The 21,108-nt window shown below is 50.6% G+C and overlaps 1 long non-coding RNA gene across 1 annotated transcript; it reads right to left on the reverse strand.

Moving 5' to 3' along the window:
• Nucleotides 1-409: 409 nt before the first annotated feature.
• On the reverse strand, nucleotides 410-20,947 carry LOC123328642. Its single transcript, XR_006543612.2, has 3 exons — nucleotides 20,754-20,947; nucleotides 11,158-11,256; nucleotides 410-642 (listed from the first exon to the last, which is right to left on the reverse strand). It is a non-coding gene; the product is annotated as an uncharacterized LOC123328642 (long non-coding RNA).
• Between the last annotated feature and the right edge of the window lie 161 nt (nucleotides 20,948-21,108).

The following is a 21,108-nucleotide window of genomic DNA, read 5'->3' on the forward strand; positions in this document are numbered from 1 at the left end:
AATGAGGAAGAGAGCCAGGATTATTGTACAACACAGGGAATATAGCCAATATTTTATAACAACTAAAAATGAAGTATAACCTTTAAAAATTGTGAATCACTATATTGTACACCTGTAACTTATATAATATTGTACATTGACCATGTCGTTGCTGTTTAACAACTAAGTCATGTCAAACCCTTTTGTGACCTGATGGACTGTAGACTGCCAGGCTCCTCCATCCATGGGATTCTCCAGGAAAGAATACTGGAGTGGGTTGCCATTTCATTCTGCAGGGGATCTTCCCGACCCAGGGATTAAACCCACGTCTCCTGCATTGGCAAGCGGATCCTTTACCGCTGAGCCACCAGGGAAGCCCACATTGACTATGCTTCAATTAAAAAAAAATTTTTAAAGGAAAAGAAAAGAGCCAGGCTGGGGAACTGTGTGAGATAAAAGGGTCCATGAAAACTTCTCAGGGGTGAAACTTTAAAGAACAGCACTGTCCAATGTCTGTTTGAAGTTTTTATTGTCGCACTTGAAACCTTCCCTCTGACTTCCCGAAATCTCCCTCTGCCTGCCTTCCACACAAATACCTCTGCGGTGGGTTTCTGGTGGAAATAGCAGAAGGCGACAGCCACATTCCACATCTCAGTCAGGGCGCTGTGAAAACAAAACAGCAGACCTGGGTCAGAGGCCTGATCCAGACACTAAACGAATTTAGCAGAAGTCGCTGCTCTGATGCAGAAGGGAGGGAGAAAATGTAAACCAGAGTGCTCCAAAGCATAGGCGGTATCTTTGCATTCCCACAGGGTGTGGAATATGGCTTTGAATTGATATTTTTGAAATCATAAAGGATTGGGGGGGTGGTCCAGCTGATACATGGGTTACGTACAGAGGGGAAACTGAAGCTGAGAGATGCCCCAGTTCCCCATTCACCTCCCCATGCCCCAAGCCTTGGGCTGGCTGGGTTTTGAAGATCGACTCCAGTTTACACAAAGCATGGAGTGGGCCAATGACTTAGGTGAGAAAGGAACCAGGGAGGGACTTGGGTTCCTTGGGTCCAAGTGTCTGAGCCGGAGCATAAGCCCTCTTGCGGGAAGTGACACGGATGAACTTAGGGGGAGTGGGCTGGCTTCGCTACCTTCGGTGGGGAGGGTCCCAGGCCTGGCATGTGGCTCTGTCTGCAGATGGGCCTCAACTGGCTCGTGCTGTAAGCCGAGGAGACAAGGGGGCAGCGAGCCAGGCTGAACTTGGCCAGGGACTCCGGTGAGAGACTCAGACCTGCCTGGTAAACTCTGATGAGGGGAAAGACTGGAACGCTGGGCCCTGAGGGGGAGGGGGTATGGGGGGCTGACTCAGAGGCGGCCCTGAGAGGCAGCCAGAACCGGAGGAGGGGTGCAGGAAGCAGGGAGGTAAACTTGACCCGCCGCCCACCTGGGCAGGCTCAAGGCCATTTGGTTTCCCAGAGCAGCTGAGAGATGCGTCTTGTCAGTTGCCAGAGGGGCCAGAGCCCGGCCAGGATCTGGCGGCTGCCCGGCTCTCAGGCGAGTTCCCGCAGCTTTTCCTCCCTCTCCTGAACGTTCCATTGGCTCCTCTGAGGCTCCCTTCCCATCCTCTCCCATCCTGCTTTCCCTCCGAGGCTGCAGCATCCCTTCTATCTGATGATGCCCAGATGTCCACCTCCCGAGAGTCCCCGACCTCGTACCCACCCCTGCCCCCGCATTGCCACAGACCCCTCAGCCTGAGAGGCCCTGATTCACACTCCCCTCTGCAGCCCTAGGCCTGGGGAGCAAGACTCCCTTCCGCAGTCCTTTCTCTCCTTACGTCCCCTGACCCCCAGGAGAGAGCTAGACCTTGAAGTCAGGTCCCCAGCTAGCCCTGTTTACCAGTGGGTGGGCGCTGGGGGAATCCGATCCCGCCCATGCCTGTGTCTCCTACGTTGAAGCTCTCCTCTTCCTGTGCCTGCGCTCTCCCTCTGCTGTCTTCCCACCCTGGCTGCAGAGGTGGTTGGCTAAGTGTGGCCTGAGCTCTCTGCTGCTAGCTGCTTCCTCTCTGGAAAGTCATCCACGTGACGCTGCGTCAGGCCTATCCCACCTGGCCCAGTGAAGGTGATGGGATCCTGAGATTTGGCCTCGGCCTTGGAGGAGAGGTCTCCTTGGTCCTTAAACCAACCTGGGTTGAGGGGCGGGCTCGCCATTGATCTGAGGGTGTTACTGGCACCAACCAATAACACGGTGACCTGCATTTCCTGAGACAGGCTAGTCCCAGACCGTGCAGAGAGGGGTGAGTGGAGAGACAGGTGTCCCGCTTTCTGGGTCCCTCTGCTTGATCCATTCAATAAAGCCTCATTCTGTCCTGATTTCTAACCATCTTTCCCCTTCAAATCAGACCCTTTTTTGTGTTCCCCTCATAGACGGTTTATTAAGGACTTTCAGGTCCCTGGGTTACAATTATGGCACAGCTTTATGTTTTCAATAACAGCGACCAGCTGGGCTCTGCAAACCCCTCCACCAGTGGGGAGTTATGCGCCTTTGATAGTATTTGGTCCAGTTTCAAACGTTCAGACAGCTTTTGATTATGAAAGCAATCTTTCTCTCGTTAAGGTCTGGTCATTTCAAAACTTCAGGCTCAAATTTGATCCCAAACTTTCTTCTTCCTCCACAAGGTAAGCTAAGCTGGGAGCTCTGGGGGCTGGAGGTGTGAGTGTGGGGTCTGTCAAACACAGTCACACAGTCACACACACGCACACCCTTCCTCCGTGTGATGGTAAGGTCTGTCACACATACACACAAACACACACTTCTTCTGTGTGAGTGTGGGTCTGTCTCTCTCTCTCTCTCTCTCTCACACACACACACACACATACACACACACACACATACACCCCCTTCCTCTGGGCTCACCCCCCAGGGTTGGGGTCAGGGGAGCAGAAGCAGGGAAATGGCCATCCCTCTAGCAGCACCTGGCCAGGCTGTGGTTCCCCTCCTGTGAGTCATGGCTGTGGTGTCTGCAGGTCTGGAGGTAGTAAGTGGAAGCCCCCAGGCCCCTCTGACCAGGGACCCAATCCCAGGCCTCTCCCCCAGGCACAATTGGTCCCTCCCAGACAAAGCTACACCTTCCAGTGACCCCTCAGCCACATCCCTCCAGTGCCGAGACCCCAGCCCCAGGCTACAAAGGTTCCAGGGAGCCCATCACCTCCACCTCCTCCCAACCCCCCACATCCTGCACTTGGCTTGACCTCTCTACCTCCAGGTACCAGAATCCAAAGGACTCTATTCTGGCACTGTGCCATCACATCCCCCTGTGCTGGTCTTAGGGCAGGTGGCAGTCCATGGCTAAGTCCATACCATTCGGGTAAAGACATGTCAATCTCCCCTTCTTGCAGTCACCCCCAGACTTTACAGTCAGTACCTGTGGGCTCCCATTTCTCCACGCTGGGGAGAACCACCAGGCACCTGCTCTCCCGCCCTCTCCCTGCAGGTCTCTGAGTGGGGGACAGAGGCATCTTGCGATTGTTAGTTTCCTCAAAAGGCAAGTTTCTCCAGGCTCTGATGCTCTCAGTGGTAAACCCACCAAACCTGTTGGGCCTCTCTCCCACAGGGGCCCAGAGTCTCAGGGTGATCTCTGGACAAAGATTCCTATCAGGACCTCCCGCTGTGCTGTTCCACCTGCCCATGCTGGGCCGGGACCCCAGAGACCCCGGAGTCATCCTAACCACCTTTCTCTTCTCACTGCCCCTGCGACAAACCTCTCCTAGACCGTCAGATCCACCTCTCTGCTCCCTGTTCAGTGTTCAGTTGGGCCCATCTCTTCTCACCTGGACATGCCCCTCAATGCCTCCTCTGCCCCAGTTCCTTCCACCAATGGCAGTGACCTTCCTGAAACTCCTCAAATGTTAGTCTAGTTATATCCCTCCCTCTACCATCCTCTGCTGGTTCCCTAACACTAGGGAATATTCTAGCTCCTGCTCCCACATTCTAGGCCTCTCTCAACTTGAGCTCCAGCTTCCTCTCCAGCTGAGTCCACACCTGTTAGCCACTGCTGGCTTCATCTAGTACACAGCCTGACCACTGGTCGTGACCGGCCCTGGCTCTGTGTTGAGGGCTGTGAGGATGAATCAGTAGGAAGGAGAGTGCTGTGATCAATTAGTGATGCCTGCCATGGGCCCCGGCTAGCAGAGCTGCTGGGTGTTTGCCACCCTGTTCTACCCAGGGATCCAACCTGGGTCTCCGGCATCGAAGGCAGATTCTTTACTGTCTGAGCCACCAGGGAAGCCCCAGTTCCAAACTGTCCACCTTTTCCCACTTGGAGGCCACCCTGGACTCTCCATAGCACACTGCCTCTGTAAACTCTCCACTTGTCCCCACCCTTCCATGACTTCACACATGCCATCCCCCCTGCCAAGACTCCCCTCCACTTGTCCTCCATTGTCAAGTAGCCCATCACTTTTCCATCTTTCTAGACTTAACTGGGGCAACCTTGCATCTTTATTGCCCAGGTTTACACTGTCAGTTCAGTCACTCAGTTCTGTCTGACTCTTTTCGACCCCATGAATCGCAGCACGCCAGGCCTCCCTGTCCATCACCAACTCCGGGAGCTCACTCAGACTCATGTCCATCAAGTCAGTGATGCCATCCAGCCATCTCATCCTCTGTCGTCCCCTTCTCCTCCTGCCCCCAATCCCTCCCAGCATCAGGGTCCTTTCCAACGAGTCAACTCTTCGCATGAGGTGGCCAAAGTACTGGAGTTTCACCTTTAGCATCATTCCTTCCAAAGAAATCCCAGGGCTGATCTCCTTCAGAATGGACTGCTTGGATCTCCTTGCAGTCCAAGGGACTCTCAAGAGTCTTCTCCAACACCACAGTTCAAAAGCATCAATTCTTCTGCGCTCAGCCTTCTTCACAGTCCAACTCTCACATCCATACATGACCACAGGAAAAACCATAGCCTTGACTAGATGGACCTTTGTTGGCAAAGTAATGTCTCTGCTTTTGAATATGCTATCTAGGTTGTCATAACTTTCCTTCCAAGAAGTAAGCGTCTTTTAATTTCATGGCTGCAGTCACCATCTGCAGTGATTTTGGAGCCCAGGAAAATAAAGTTTGACACTGTTTCCACTGTTTCCCCATCTATTTCCCATGAAGTGATGGGACCGGATGCCATGATCTCCGTTTTCTGAATGTTGAGCTTTAAGCCAACTTTTTCACTCTCCTCTTTCACTTTCATGAAGAGGCTTTTTTAGTTCCTCTGCACTTTCTGCCATAAGGGTGGTGTCATCTGCATATCTGAGGTTATTGATATTTCTCCCGGCAATCTTGATTCCAGCTTGTGTTTCTTTCCGTCCAGCATTTCTCATTATGTACTCTGCATAGAAGTTAAACAAGCAGGGTGATAATATACAGCCTTGACATACTCCTTTTCCTATTTGGAACCAGTCTGTTGTTCCATGTCAAGTTCTAACTGTTGCTTCCTGACCTGCATACAGATTTCTCAAGAGGCAGGTCAGGTGGTCTGGTATTCCCATCTCTTTCAGAATTTTCCACAGTTGATTGTGATCCACACAGTCAAAGGCTTTGGCATAGCAATAAAGCAGAAATAGATGTTTTTCTGGAACTCTCTTGCTTTTTCCATGATCCAGTGGATGTTGGCAATTTAATCTCTGGTTTCTCTGCCTTTTCTAAAACCAGCTTGAACAGGAAGTTCACGGTTCACGTATTGCTGAAGCCTGGCTTGGAGAATTTTGAGCATTACTTTATTAGCATGTGAGATGAGTAGCCCACCATAATTATTAGTAAGACCTCTTTACTCTCATATGAGTCCCAGTCTGCACTGTGAATTATGTACACTCACCCTGACTCTAGCACATATGATGCTAAAGGTGCCTCCTGTCATTTTTAGGGCTGTCTTGCCAGTACCCAGCCCAGTGTCTGGCACAGAGAAATATCTTAGACTGGAGTGGAATTTAACTGGCTGGAAGACAGAGAGAAAGCAGCTGGCAGGGTGAGAGGCGGAGAGAGCTGGTGTTGACTGGCACTGGAGTGGCCCCAATGCCCAGTGGACCAGTCAGTTACCTGCATTACAGGAAGCCGGCGCTTCCCATCGGCCCCTTAGCTCAGGACCCCGGGGGATGGGCCGAGATGCAGAAACCCGAGGTGGGAGACTATAAAAAAACTGACTGAGGGGGCCCAGATCCTGCTAGCCCACCAGTGTCATCTGAAAGTAAGACATCTAAAAATACAGCTGCAGACAAACAGGAAGTGGGTGCAGCCAGGAGGTGGCTAAGACACAGCTCTTGGTCTGCACTGCCTGCCGCCCTGAGGGTATCCTGGCGGGGGCACTGGCACCCCAGGATCTTCGCTCTGGTAGTGCCCCCTGCTTGGAAGGTTCCTCCTTCCCTGGACTCTTTCCCTATGGAACTCCCCTTCTGGAAGCTCTCAGCTTCAAGGACACTTCAAGAAAGCTGTCTCTGATCTGTCACCCCTCCCCTCAATCTGGATAGATTAGTTCTGATCTCTCCTCCATGGCTCTGTCCTTAGATCATTAGTCTGCCTAACCCTGACCAAAGCCCCTCATACACCCTGGGTCAGAGGGCTTAAAGTCAGGCGCCTGGGCTCAGATTCCCCTGGCGGGACCTTGCGCTGCATGCTCTGCACCTCCTCTGTAAAATCTTTCCTTGCCTGTAAAATGGAGACAGTTTCAGCAGCCGCCTCTCTGGGTGGTTATGTCGGTAGTGTGCTTTGAAGCACGTCACATGTCTAGAACCTTCCGTGACACCTTGTAAATCACCTTATTATCAGCATTCAGTACTATTACTTGAATCCTAAAGGAAATCAACCGTGGAATATTCATCGGAAGGACTGATGCTGAAGCTCAGTTCAGTTCAGTTCAGTCACTCAGTCATGTCTGACTCTTTGCAACCCCATGGACTGCAGCACGCCAGGCTTCCCTGTCCATCACCAACTTCCAGAGCTTGCTAAAACTCACGTCCATAGAGTCAGTGATGCCATCCAACCATCTCATCTTCTGTTGTCCCCTTCTCCTCCTCCGTTCAATCTTTCCCAGCATCAAGTTCTTTTCTAAGGAGTCAGTTCTTTGCATCAGGTGGCCAAAGTATTGGAGTATTGGAGCTTCAGCAACAGTCCTTTCAATGAATATTCAGGGCTTATTTCCTTTAGGATTAACTGGTTTGATGTTCTTGAAGTCCAGGGGACTCTCAAGAGTCTTCTCCAACACCACAGTTCAAAAGCATCAATTCTTCAGCACCCAGCTTTCTTCACAGTCCAATTCTCACATCCATACATGACTACTGGAAAAACCATAGCTTTGACTAGATGGACCTTTGTTGGCAAAGTAATGTCTCTGTTTTTTAATATGCTGTCTAGGTTGGTCACAGCTTTTCTTCCAAGGAGCAAGTGTCTTTTAATTTCATGGCTGCAGTCACCATCTGCAGTGATTTTGGAGCCCCCCAAAATAAAGTCTCTCACTGTTTCCATTGTTTCCCCGTCTATTTGCCATGAAGTGATGGGACCAGATGCCATGATCTTCGTTTTCTGAATGTTGAGTTTTAAGTCAACCTTTTCACTCTCCTCTTTCACTTTCATCAAGAGGCTCTTTAGTTTCTCTTCACTTTCTGCCATAAGGGTGGTGTCATCTGTATATTTGAAGTTATTGATATTTCTCTTGGCAATCTTGATTCCAGCTTATGCTTCATCCAGCCACCATTTTGCATGATGTACTCTGCACAGAAGTTAAATAAGCAGGGTGACAATATACAGCCTTGATGTACTCCTTTCCCATTTTGGAACCAGTCCATTGTCCCATGTCCAGTTCTAACTGTTGCTTCTTGACCTGCATACAGATTTCTCAAGAGGAAGGTCAGGTGGTCTGGTATTCCCAACTCTTGAAGAATTTTCCAAGTTTGTTGTGATTTCCATAGTTTGTTGTGATCCGCAGAGTCAAAGGCTTTGGTGTAGTCAATAAAACAGAAGTAGATGTTTTTTTGGAACTCTGTTGCTTTGCTTTTTTGATGATCCAAAGGATGTTGGTAATTTGATCTCTGGTTCCTCTGCCTTTTTAAATCCAGCTTGAACATCTGGAAGTTCTTGATACTATTGGAGCCTCACTTGGAGAATTTTGAGCATTACTTTGCTAGTGTGTGAGACGAGTTCAATTGTGTGGTAGTTAGAACATCCTTTGGCATTGCCTTTCTTTGGGCTGGAAATGAAAACTGACCTTTCCCAGTCCTATGGCCACTGCTGAGTTTTCCAAATTTGAAGGCATATTGAGTGCAGCACTTTCACAGCATCATCTTTCAGGATTTGAAATAGCTCAACTGGAATTTCATCACGTCCACTAGCTGTGTTCATAGTTCCACTTGACTTTGCATTCCAGGATGTCTGGCTGTAGGTGAGTGATCACTCCATTGTGGTTATCTGGGTCATTAAGATCTTTTTTGTACAGTTCTTCTGTGTATTTTTGCCACCTCTTCTTAGTATCTTCTGCTTCTGTTAGGTCCATACCATTTCTGTCCTTTATTGTGCCCATCTTTGCATGAAATGTTCCCTTGGTATCTCTAATTTTCTTGAAGAGATCTCTAGTCTTTCCCATTCTATTATTTCCTCTATTTCTTTGCATTGATCCCTGAGAAGGTTTTCTTGTCTCTCCCCGCTATTCTTTGGAACTCTGCATTCAGATGGGTGTATCCTTCTTTTTTTCCTTTGCCTTAAGCTTCTCTATTTTCTCAGCTATCTGTAAGGCTTCCTCAGACAACCGTTTTGCATTTCTTTTCCTTGGGTATGGTCTTGATCACTGCCTCCTGTACAATGTCATGAACCTCTGTCCATAGTTCTTCAGGCACTATGTCTATCAGATCTCATCTCCTGAATCTATTTGTCACTTCCACTATGTAATTGTAAGGGATTTGATTTAGGTCATACCTGAATGGTCTAGTGGTTTTCCCCACTTTATTCAATTTAAGTCTGAATTTTGCAATAAGGGGCTCATGATCTGAGCCACAGTCAGCTCCTGGTCTTGTTTTTGCTGACTATATAGAGCTTCTCCATATTCAACTGCAAAGTATATAATCAATCTGATTTTGGTATTGACCATCAGGTGATGTCCATGTGTAGAGTCGTCTCTTGTGTTGTTGGAAGAGGGTGTTTGCTATGACCAGTGCATTCTCTTGGCAAAACTCTGTTAGCCTTTGCCCTGCTTCATTTCATACTCCAAGACCAAACTTGCCTGTCACTCCTGTGAAGAGTCAACTCATTAGAAAAGACCCTGATGCTGGGAAAGCTTGAGGGCAAAAGGAGAAGGGGGTGGCAGAGGATGAGATGGTTAGATAGCATCACTGATTCAGTGGATATGAATTTGAGCAAACTCCCAGAGATAGTGAAGGACAGGGAAGCCTGGAGTGCTGCAGTCCATGGGGTTGCAAAGAGTTGGACACAACTGAGCAACTGAACAACAACATCTATTACTGGAGGGCAGGGCTGAACTGATACTCTTGCCTCACCCTGGAGCCCCAGTAAAGTCCTTGACTTGTTTATCAAGTGAACACATTTTCTTTTAATGTACCACTTGGTTCCAAGAAAAAGACTTAAGGCCACACGACAACACGTGCTATTGAAGAGTTTTGCAAATGTTAGAGCAAGCTTAAAATGTTAGTTATTTTTCCTAGGCAGCCCTGGTCTCTCTGCATGGATAACCATCCCTCCCCACCACGGGCTGGTGTGAACCAGCAGGACCCACTACACTGGGGCTCCCTCCCTCCCAGAGTGCCTGCCTCTGGTCACAAGAAAAGTCTGTGTCCCAGGGCACTGAATTGAAATGTGCCTCGCATCACTTCCTGCCACCGGTCCCGGTTCTGCCCTTCAGGCCTTGGCCTGAGAAAACCTGCAGGAGATTTGAGCACCGGGAACCTGGCAAATCCTGGATGTAAGTGTAGGGTGTGGGGTGGGGGGGTGGAGCGAGGGCCTGGGGAGGTGCCCTGGGCTGGCCGGCCATCCCTCTTCAGGCCTCTGAGGGCAAGTTGGGCATGTGAGAACGATGGAGCTGTGTTTTAGTTAAACCGTTGCTCTTGCAGGAGTCCCAGGGAGCCTGAATAATTGACAGTGTGGTCAGCAGCTGACCGCTACTTCCAAGTGTGGTGGAAATTGACTGGGTCAACATTTACTGCCCCAGCCCCAGGAGGCCCCGGGGTCAGAGGTGAGAAACACTGCCGCGTCCTGCCATCCTAACCAAGCAGTGGGACCCGAGTCAGTCAGGCCCGTCTCTGAGCTCAGCTCCATCCCTCAGCCAGTCTGCTTCTTCTCTTCTGTGGGGCCAGGAATCTGCTCCTCATGGCAGGTAGATGGGGAAAGTGTCCACAATCAGAACACGGATACAAACGATGGGCAGGAGGGGTAGGGTGAAGAGTCCTATTTGGGTCTGAGGGGTTTGCCGCAGTCTGGAGGAGAAGGGGGTTCTGGAGCTGATGGAGCTGGAACTGCGGGAGGCTGCACCATGAAGTGGTCTGCAAAGCTACAGGAGCTGATGAGGGCGTCCAGGGCGAGGGCGGCGCAAGAGGCCTGGAAGGCCACTGATAATTAAGGAATGGGGGTGGGCCTGGGAGAGGACACCCCAGGGGGACAGCGAAGGAGCTGCCAAGGAGCAGCAGTGGGGCAAGGTCAGAGTGTGGAAAGCTGCTCAGAGGTTAGGGAGGATCAGGACTGAAAGGGACTGTCTTCCAGATCTGGGGGGCTTATCAGGGCCCCCTGTGAGGGCAGTTGTAAGAGTGTTGCTGGGTGGGTGGGAGGAGAACCAGGGCCATGAGTGGAGCTGAAGGGTGCCCAGGCACTCACTCACATGGGTGATACCCAGATGCACAGGGCCATGAGGGGAGCCAAAGGGCAGCCAGACACTCACTTACATGGGTGATACCCAGTTGCAGCTCTGGGATCATCAGGAACACAGGATTTAGACCAGATCAGCCCCTATATGTACAAGTCCTAAGTTTGTATCTGATATTAATTCTTTCTCAGCCTAGTCCCTGTTGTCTTCACTAACCTCTTCCCCCCACAATCGTCATCCAGTGAACTCCTATTCACCCTTCAAATCCCACTTCGAATATCTCCTCCCACCCTAGGCAGTTCCTGATGTCTGCCCACTTAGAGTTAACCCCTCTCCCCTCTGTACCTTGGACTTTCTTTCTTCTTTTGTATGTGCGTGGTTGTTCATTCATTCATTGACAGGTGTTGACTGCACACCTACTATGCACCAGGCACTGTGAGGACCCTGGAGGTTCAGTGGGAACAAGACAAATGGTAACAAACTCTGTTTCCAACCAGCTTAGGCCAAAAAAAGTGGGAAGCTCAAGCAGACAATGGATAACCAGACTGCTACTGGGCAGGGCCGCAGCTGGGCCAGGGGTCAGGATGCTGCCAGCTCCCTCCGCACCGCCCCACCCCGTTTTACGCCTTTCCTCTTTCTGTCTCTCCAGCTTCCTTTCCTACTCAAATTTCCTTCCCCCACTTTGTGGAAAACAAAACTACTCTTAACTCATGAGTCCCCACCAGGGAGGCTGTAACAGTTTCCCCCAGTTCTAGTTTTAAAAAGACAACTGCGGAGAAGGAACTGGTTGGCCAGGTTTGGGTCAGGAGTCTTGCTTCCTTAATCAATGAGCTGATACTAGAGAGTGAATCATGTGATAATGACCTCCCTCTAGGGACTGCCTGGCTCTACAGAGTGGAGAGAGGAGCTCACCCCTGGAAGAACTAAGGACCTTCTTCCAGTAAGAACCATGCAGGGAGGATGGGATGGTCCTCCAACCAGATCCTAAGGCGAAGGAGACCTATGTTGTTGACGAAGGAATACTGGTACCAGCAGTCTGGGGGCTACAGTTCAGAGGGTCCTCACCTTCTTGGTGTCCTGGACCCCTCTGGCATCAAGGGAAGAGTGTGGGCCTCTTCTCAGGATAATGGTTTTAGAAGCACAAATGAAAATACATGGGATCACAAAGAATACCAATTATGCTGATTCTTAGGAACTTAACTGTTGAAGGAGTGTGAAAAGACATTGGAAATTTGCTCTGAAATCTCCTGGAGGGGAGAGATGGGAATCCCGGCCTTTGCCTTGAGGGTGGAGGCTGTTAGACCTGCCTGGGGCCTGGAATGGCCCTGAAGGAAGCTGGCAAGCAAGGAGCTCCTTGGAGGGAGGGGGTCAGTGACCAGGTACAGCAAGCAGGGTTCTTGGCAGCCCCGTCAGTGGAGACTGACTCTGGTTAATGTAAAGGAGGCGTTTGGGAAAGTGTCAGGTGCGGCATACGATTGATGGGGGACTGGAGAAACAGGTTTGACGGGAACCCAGAGAGTGCCCGCCCAGCCAGGATGCCACGCTGGAGTGTGCCGCTTGCCAGCTGGTCGCCACGGCTTCGGCTGGCACCTGGAGATGGTGCCATTCTGCGGCAGCGGCCTTTAAAGGTCCACCTGACGCTGGGCCTCTGTGCCACTCCAGCAATTCCCAGACCCGGGAGGGTGTGTCCAGACTTTAGGGCTTCCTTGGTGGCTCAGCGGTAAAGAATCTGCCTGCAGTTCAGGAGACCCGGGTTCAATCCCTGGGTTGGGAAGATCCCCTGGAGAAGGGAATGGCAACTCATTCTAGTACTCTGGCCTGGAGAATCCCATGGACAGAGGACTCTGGCAGGCTACAGTCCATAGTGTCGCACAGTCGGACACAACTGAAGCAAGTAAGCAGCAGCAGCAGTCCGTATTCTGGCCACAGAATACATGTCCTGGTCAGCTTCTGCGGTGGCGGGAGTCTGCTCACCATCTGGGAATCCCTCAAATGGATACTGGCTAACCAAAGCGACAAACTTCTGCTACGCCCAGTTCTGAGGAGTGTGTGTGTGTGTGTGTGTGCACACACATGTATGAGAACTGAGGCCCTGGGTCATCTTCTCAGTGCTGTTCTGTTGAGAGCCCAGCCCGGGCCTGGGGTGGTGTGAGGTGACATGTAGCCCTTGGGAGAGAGGCTCTCGCCTCCCTGGAAAAGGAGACATTGCTGGCCTGATCCAGAGAACAGGGCCTTTCAGGAAATGAACCCCTTTTCCCCATTTCTTCTCTGCAACCCTTTAGAGACAAGGGTTGCTGCTGACTCCTTCTGGAATGAGTTAGCCAGGGCCGTGGGAGTCTCAGACTGATCATGGGCGGGGGTGGTCTCTCAAGAGACCAGGCATCCAGTGATCAATGGACAGGGCTCAAAAAGATGAGATCTTGGGGCTAACCCAAGTCCAGGGGGTAAGACTCTGAGTTCCCAATGCAGGGGTCCTGGGATTGATCCCTGGTCAGAGGATTGAAGATCCTGCATGCCCCAACTGAGACCCAGTGCAGCCAAAGAAATAAGAACAAAAAAGATGAACTCTTACTGAGAACCTCAAACTGGGGGCATGGGTGACCTGCACCTCCGTTTCAGTACTCTCTGCCCACACAGCTTTCAGCCTAGACCAGGCCAGCTGTTCACCCATCTGTCTCTTCTTCCTCTGAGGCACACAGCCGGGCTACGCTTCCCAACCTTCCTTGCAGTTAAGTATTGAAAGTGACCTTGGATCAACTGATGCAACACAGACAGAGGTGGCCTGATCCACTTCTAGGCCTATGTTGTTGTTTAGCCGCTAGGTTGTATCCAACCCTTCTGTGACCTCATAGACTGTAGCCCGCCAGGCTCCTCTTTCCATGGGATTTCCCAGGCAAGAATACTGGAGTGGGTTGTTGTTTCCTTCTCCAGGGGATCTTCCTGACTTAGGGATCAAACCCACATCTCCTGCACTGTCAGGCAGATTCTTTATCACTGAGCCACCTGGGAAGCCCAGAAGTTTTTATAAAAATCCATAAAACCGTGCAAGCCTCCAAATTCTTCTTCCAGTCAGCTAAAAGCAGATGATTCTGAGGCTCTCGAGGAGGGTGTAGCCACAAGGAGGGAGCCTGGGTCCCTGAATCACCACGTGGAAGGCCCATCCACCCATCACCCACCACCACATCTGCCCCATGAGCTGGAAAGACAGCTCCTCTGTGCCACGGACACCGGGGCACGGCTCTGCAGCAGTGGGGCTTCACTGACACACTCAGAAGACGACCGTTGAGCCAAGCTGCTCCCCGATCATGGATGAAGCACTGGCCTGTCCTGGGCCTCAGATTCCTTGACTACCAACAAAGACCTACTGTATAGCCCAGGGAACTCTACCCAATAAATATTCTGTAATAACCTATATGGGAAACGAATCTGAAAAAGAATGAATATATATATATATATATATATATATATATGTATAACTGAGTCACTAATGCTGTATACCTGAGACAAACACAACACTGTAATCAACTCTACGCCAATTAGCAAAGAAGTCACACTCACACAAACATCCCTTGACTAGATGAGAGCCCGGGCCAGGTACTCTCTAGGGAGGGACCTTTCCTTCTGGGGCAAGGCAGAATTTTAGCTGCACAGTTGCACGCACGCACGCGCGCGCGCGCACACACACACACACACACACACCCCTGCACTATAAGGAGGCCCAGGAATGATTTCGTGACAGTATTTTTCTCAAGACCTAAATGAGGACAGCAACCTGGAACCTTGTTTCTAACAGACATAAATGTAACAAAACACACGCTGTAGACCAGTAAAATGCGAGGGCCAATTCCAGTGATAAAATGCGCTGTTTATCTGTATTTTTATACCTTCCAGGGTCATAAAAAGAACTACACTCTCGTCAGATGGTGTCCACGCACAGACAGCACTGCAGGGAGAGAGGAAGTGGCAGCTTTTGTTCTTATAACCTTGTGATCCTCTGGGACTAAACAGCCATCCCTGTTGGCTGTTTTCTGACTCCTCCAGGGCTGGGGGAGGGCGCGGGGTGGGGGGGTACAGCAGAAAGGGAACAACAGCAGATGCTGTGGAGGATGGTTTCTCCCCTGGCTCCTGCTTCTCCCCTTTCTTATGGGGAGAACGGTACCAGTGAGGCTGCGGTCTTGCGCCGGTACTTTGTCACAAAGGTCCTTGATGCTAACGACGGCTCACACTTGTCTACCAGGCACTGCTTATGTGCACATTGTGCAAACTCATTTAAACCTCCTGATATAATTCGGCAGGGGGCATTGTCCAGATAGGAACACTGGGGCACAAAGAGGTGGAGCACTTGTCCAAGGTCACACAGCCAGCCAGTAAACAAGTTGATGTCTCACCTAGCCAGTTCTGGCTCCATGGCCGCCTCTCTAGGTTGGGAGAAAGAGGCTGATCCTTATTACAAAAGCCACCAGAAGCAGAGAAAATGAGAAGGAAAGTGAACAGAAACTCGCTGCTGGGTGGTGGCCCCCAAGGGACATCTGGCAATGTCTGGAGACATTCTTGGTTGTCACAAGTGGGAGGATGGATTACTTTCGTCTATCCGTCAAGAGGTTAGAGGTCATGGCTGCTAAACATCCTAAAAGGCCCTGGACTGCTCCCACCTCCAACAAAGAATTATCCAGCCCCCAAATGTCAGTAGCAGCTAGGTTGAGAAAACCTGCTCTGAGGTCAGGCAGGCCTGTGACCTCTGCCATCTCCTAGCTGTGTGGCCTGGGGCAATGGGCTCACCCACTCTGAGCTTCACTGTCTTTAGGAGAACCCTGGGTAGGGTATTAATGAGGCAAAGCCTGATGCATAGGAAGTGCTCAATAGATGCCAACTCTTGTCTCCACCTTAGCCTTCCCTGCCCTTCCCCATCCTCACCGGCCCCAGGCCCTGTCACGTTTCTTGACAGAGAACCAGAACTGGCCCTCCCCAGTGAGCCTGGGAGACTTAAGGAGTTTATATTCCCCTGCTCACTCCTGGATGTGCCGCCGTCTTCAGTGCCTCTAATTACTTATTTAAAGGCTATCGATTCCTTGGCTGCTGCTCGGAGGCCTCACGGAATTGCCTGTCTCGCAAAGAGCAGAAGCGCCTCGGCCTCACGGTTGCGGCCCCAACCTGACATAACCAGGCAGGGGGTTATTTGCGCCGGGGATGCTCATGAAATATTCATGTGCTGATTTAAATACCGAGGATGTCGGAGCTGGAAAGAGCCAGAGAGATTGTATCAGCAAAGCTCACCCTCGTCCAGTAGGGGATGTGGTTGGGTTTGGTGGGGAGGGAGGCCAGCACGTGAGGATTCAAGACAGATACCCAAGCCTCGGGCTCACTGTGTGACCTTGGGCAGGTCACTTGCCCATCCTGGGCCTTTGATTCCTCCACTGTCATGAGAAAAAGGGGTGGTGAGGCTTAAATGAGGTGGATATACAAGAATAAATGTAGCACATAGTTGGCCTGAAAGATTTAACTGTGTTTAAAAGTCAGCAGGCTTTATAACTGGTTCACTTTGCTGTGCTAGAGAAGCTAACACAACAGTGTAAAGCAATTACACTCCAACAAAAATTAATAAAAAAGAAGTAAAAAAATAAAAAGTCAGCGAGCCTGTCTGAGCCTTAATTTCCTCCTCCAGAAATTTCCTGGGGCTTCCCAGGTGTCACTCGTGGTAATAAACCTGCTTGCCAATGCAGGAGATGTAAGAGACATGGATTGAACCTCTGGGTCAGAAAGATCCCCTGGAGAAGGGCATGGCAACCCACTCTAGTATTCTTGCCTGGAGAATCCCACGGATGGAGGAGCCTGGTGGACTATAATCCAAAGTGTTGCAAAGAGTCAGAGATGACTGAAGCAACTTAGCACACACAGAGAAATTTCCTAGGGTTGTTAAAGCTAAATGAGGTGACAGATGTGATTACCTTATACTAGGCAGAGACAAAAGTTTGGCTGATAAATGTCAAGTGCATTTAACTAACATGTATCAGTGCCCAGGTGCTGTGTTAAGTCCCAGGTACTGTGCTAAGGGCTTAACAGACACTAGCTCTCAGAATCTCCCAGCAACTACGGTGGAAGGTATTGTTGTCTGAGTTCCACTGTCCTGCTGATAAACTGACCGCTGGGGGTGGGGGCAGCGGAGTCCTGATTTGTAATGTTTGCCAATTTCCCTGATGTAAACAGTCCCACCAGTGTGACGGGCCAGTGTGATGTCACTGAACAGATCCGCGATGAGATGTACGTACCACTGGATCCCTGATTAGAGATGAGGAAACTGAGGCTCAGAGAGGTTGAGAGATTTGGCCAGGGTCACACACCATGATGGGTCAGAACCAGGACAAGGCCACGCGTCCTTTCTCACAGTCCAGTGCTCCTCTCAATTAATAAAAAATAAGTAAAAAGTAAAAATACTTAGGGCAGTGTGGGGGCCACCTTGTCCTCCCCTCCCATCCCAAAGCTAGTTCAGGAAGCCAAGAGAACCAGCGTTCGTGGAGCACTGGCTCCAAACTGGGCCCTGTGCCGGGTGATTAGAGATGACACCTTCTTACTGATTGATCCCAACAGCATGTGAGGAATTCTGATTGCCAATTAACGGAGAAGGCAAACAAGCCTAGAGGGTGCAGTGACTTGCCCAAGGCCACAGAGTGGGAATGAAGGAGAACTGGGAATTCGAACCCAGGCCTCCAATGACTCTGAAGCCCACGTAACTTCCTCTGCCCTTGCCCTGGACCCCAGCCCCCAGACTGCCTGATTCATGGAGGGATCCTTGTGGAAACCCCACTGGCACTCAGACCCATTTGCTCTCCCAATTCACCTTCTTTCTCTGTCTCAATGATGTCTATTTGAATCAACTAGAATTTAAAAGAAATCAGTCATTAGGCCCCAGGTCAGATCACGTCTCAGTGGAAGAGGAGCAAGGACCAAGTGGCCCTGGTGTTAAAAGCTTTCCAGGGGATTCTGAAGTGCAGCGGGTCCTGGGAATCACAGTCCTGTTATTTTGTTATCCCTGGTGCCCCTGGGAAGAGGCAGTGGCGAATGGGGACATGTCAGACCCTAAAGGAGGATCCCAAGTGCCAATTGGGGTCCAAGGAGGACCCCAATGGCCCTCAAGGATACCAAGGATGTGTTGGTGGGGGATTGTTTCCGCATCTTAAATGGACACACGCCAGCTTCAGCGTCTTCCTGAATCAGTTCCCTTGTCATAGAACTGACCTCCGCGGACTGTGGTCACTGGACAAGCACACAGGGCAGCTTTTTTCCTCCCCCTGACTCAGCAGCCCACCACTCATTTATTCATTCACTCAGCACATGTTTACAGGGCCAAACACGGGACTGAGTGCTGGGGCACAACAGTGACCAAAGAGTGCATATGGACCAGTGTGTGCAACCGGACGAGAAAACCTGCATTCACAATTGCTGGGGATTTTCTGGCTTTGCTCAGAAAAATGAATCGTACTACAGAGGGGAATGGCAATCCACTCCAGTGCTCTTGCCTGGAGAATCCCATGGACAGAGGAGCTTGGCGGGCTACCGTTTGTGTGATCGCAGAGCTGGACACGACTGAGTGACTAACACTACAAGAGGAGGCAGGAGGGCCATGCTGATGTCTTGCTTCTGAAGAGGAAGGAGAGGAAGAGAAGAAGGTGGGGCAGGAGGGAGAGAGGCTGGGTTGGGCTAAGGGGCAGGGCGATCAGCGCTGGGCAGCTGAGGAAGCGGGGTTCCCACAAGTCTGGGCCTCAGGGCTAGGTCAGCGGGCATCTCCCGGGTCACCCCCAGGGAAATCGTTAAAGGGTGTCAGGTCCATTGCCTTTGTGATAGAAAAAAGGAAAGAGACAAGGCAGGATCACAAAGAAGACAGGGCTGCCTCCTGCCGAACTCCTCCCGTTTGGCTGAGTCAGCGATGCCGAGAGGCCTCCCTGGCCTCAGAACAGAATTGCAGGAATCTGCAGATATGCTAGGGTTTCTCTGAACAGGGATGGGGGAAATGAACTGCTGTTTTTCTCCTCTGGTTCTAGCTGCTGTCTTTACCCACTCTCACCCTGCATCTTGCCCATGTCTCTGAAAGGCCACTTGTCTCAGACTTCACAGCACTCGACAGTCTAGAAAGCCCTTGCAAAGAGCTCTATGGCCCCTAAAGTGGTTTATGACACTGAAGTGCTTTTCGGATTATAAAAAGCTAATCCACAACTGCCTCCTTAATGCGGCAACATTTACAAAATGCTCTGCAAGTCACAACGTGTTTTATAGTTTGCGCTGTCCTCTGCAGTCCAAAAATGCTTGCCTCTCCAGAGGGAACTTTCTAGTTTGCAAACCCTGGTCACACCCCTCACCGCATCTGAACTGCAGAATTAGCTCCATGGTGAAGGCTAATAATACCTATTCCTTGTACAGCACTTAGAGTGTGCCCGGCAGCTGTGTGAGAGGTTTGTGTGTGTTAATAGGCTTCGTGGGCACAACAACCTGGCGAAGCTGGTATTTCTATCATCCAAGTTTACAAATGAGGATGCTGAGGGCGGTGAGGTAAAGTGCTTTGACCAAGGTCACAGCACAGCAGAGCTTGCATTTGAGGCACTGAAGTTTGATGGGATGAAGGCAGCTTTTGTATCCATTTTTTCAGACGAGGAAAACAAAGGCCCAGCTCTGCCTTGCTCACTGTGTCTCAGCACATCTTTTGGCTTCCCTTTTCCTTTTCTGCCGAATCAAGGGATAAGCCTGCCTTCGTCTGGTCTCTTCCCAGCTCTGAACACATGTGGGACACAGCAGTGAACTGGAGAAGGGCCAGGCCTGAGAACCCATGTTTGCCCTGCTCCCTGTGTGGCCACCGTGTGGCAGGAGCCCTGCCTCGGTCTCTCCCTCTGGGGTTCTGCTCTGCTCTGAACAGAACCCAGAGACCTCCTGCCTCACAGATAGGAGGAGGGAGGGCAAAGTGAGGGGTGTGAAGCACAGGGAACTTCTCTGGGGGCCTGACTCCAGGAAGGGAGCTGCAGAGAAGAGAGTAGGCTCCCCTGGAGAAACTTTACTGAGAGCCTGGGGGGAAAAAATCACATAGTCCAATCCCAACCCACTGTACAGATGGGAAAACTAAGGCCCAACAGGTGAGAGACTCATCTGTGGTCATGCAGTGCACAGGATGCAGAGGTGGGACTAGAATTTATTTCTACACTCTTCCATGGCCCAAGAGGGCAACTGGCTTTTGGTCTAACAAGGCCTCAGACATTTGTTCATTCATTCATTCAGCTACTTAGTCAGCTAGTCATTTGACAAACGTTCTCCATCTCCATTACATGCCAGACCCTGGAAACAACAGTGGTGGGTACAGTCATGGCCCCGATTCTCATGGAGTTCACAGTCTAGAGCCGAGCTGTCCAACACAGTAGCCACATGTGTTCTATTATGCACTTGAAATGCAGCCTGTCCAAACTGTAAGTGTAAAAGACACACTGGTTTTTGAAGATCTAGTAGGGAAAAAAAGTTTTAAAAAAAACTCAGTTGTTACATTGATTACGTATAGAAATATTTGGAATATGTTGGGTGAAATGGGCTTCCTGGTGGCTCAGATGGTAAAGAATCCGCCTGCAATGCAGGAGACCCTGGTTCAATCCCTGGTTTGGGAAGATCTTCTAAAGGAGGGAGAGGCAACTCACTCCAGTATCCTTGCCTAGAAAATCCCATGGACAGAGGAGCCTGGTGGGCTACGGTCCCTGGGGTTGCAAGGAGTCAGACACAATGGAGAAACTAACACACACTGGGTGAAATAAAACATTAAAATTAACTTCAGCTGCTTCTCTTATTTTTTTAAGTAGCTACTAGAAAATTAAAATTAAAAATTACTCAAGTGGCTTGTATTATGTTCCTCTTGTGCAGCGCTGGTCTATAGGGAAAGTCTGAAAAGGAACAAATAACCCCATTGGCAGCCTTACCTTTATGCTGACATCAGCCAGAGGTGCAGATAGGCTCGGACACCTCATGGAAAGCTGATCCAAGACACGACGAAGGTCCAAGAGCTGGAGCCAACTTATCTCGTTCTTCTCGGCTCTTCTCCTCCTGAAGGCCCCAGAAACCCCTTTTGTCTTTCTTCTTCCTTCGTTTTCTTTCCTTCTCCTCCTCCCAGAATCCAAGGCCAGCTCACCTTCAATCCCATTTCAGGCCACCACCTGCAGGCTCTCCAGCAGCTGCAAGGCCGGCAGAGAGGCGCACGTGCGGCAGGCCCTGACTGCCCCCCTCCCAGCCCTCACAGCTGCGGCCCATCACCAGTAGTGACTCACCTGATCACAA

The sequence above is a fragment of the Bubalus bubalis genome, chromosome 12 (genome assembly GCF_019923935.1).
Source record: "Bubalus bubalis isolate 160015118507 breed Murrah chromosome 12, NDDB_SH_1, whole genome shotgun sequence".
NCBI lineage: Eukaryota > Metazoa > Chordata > Mammalia > Artiodactyla > Bovidae > Bubalus > Bubalus bubalis.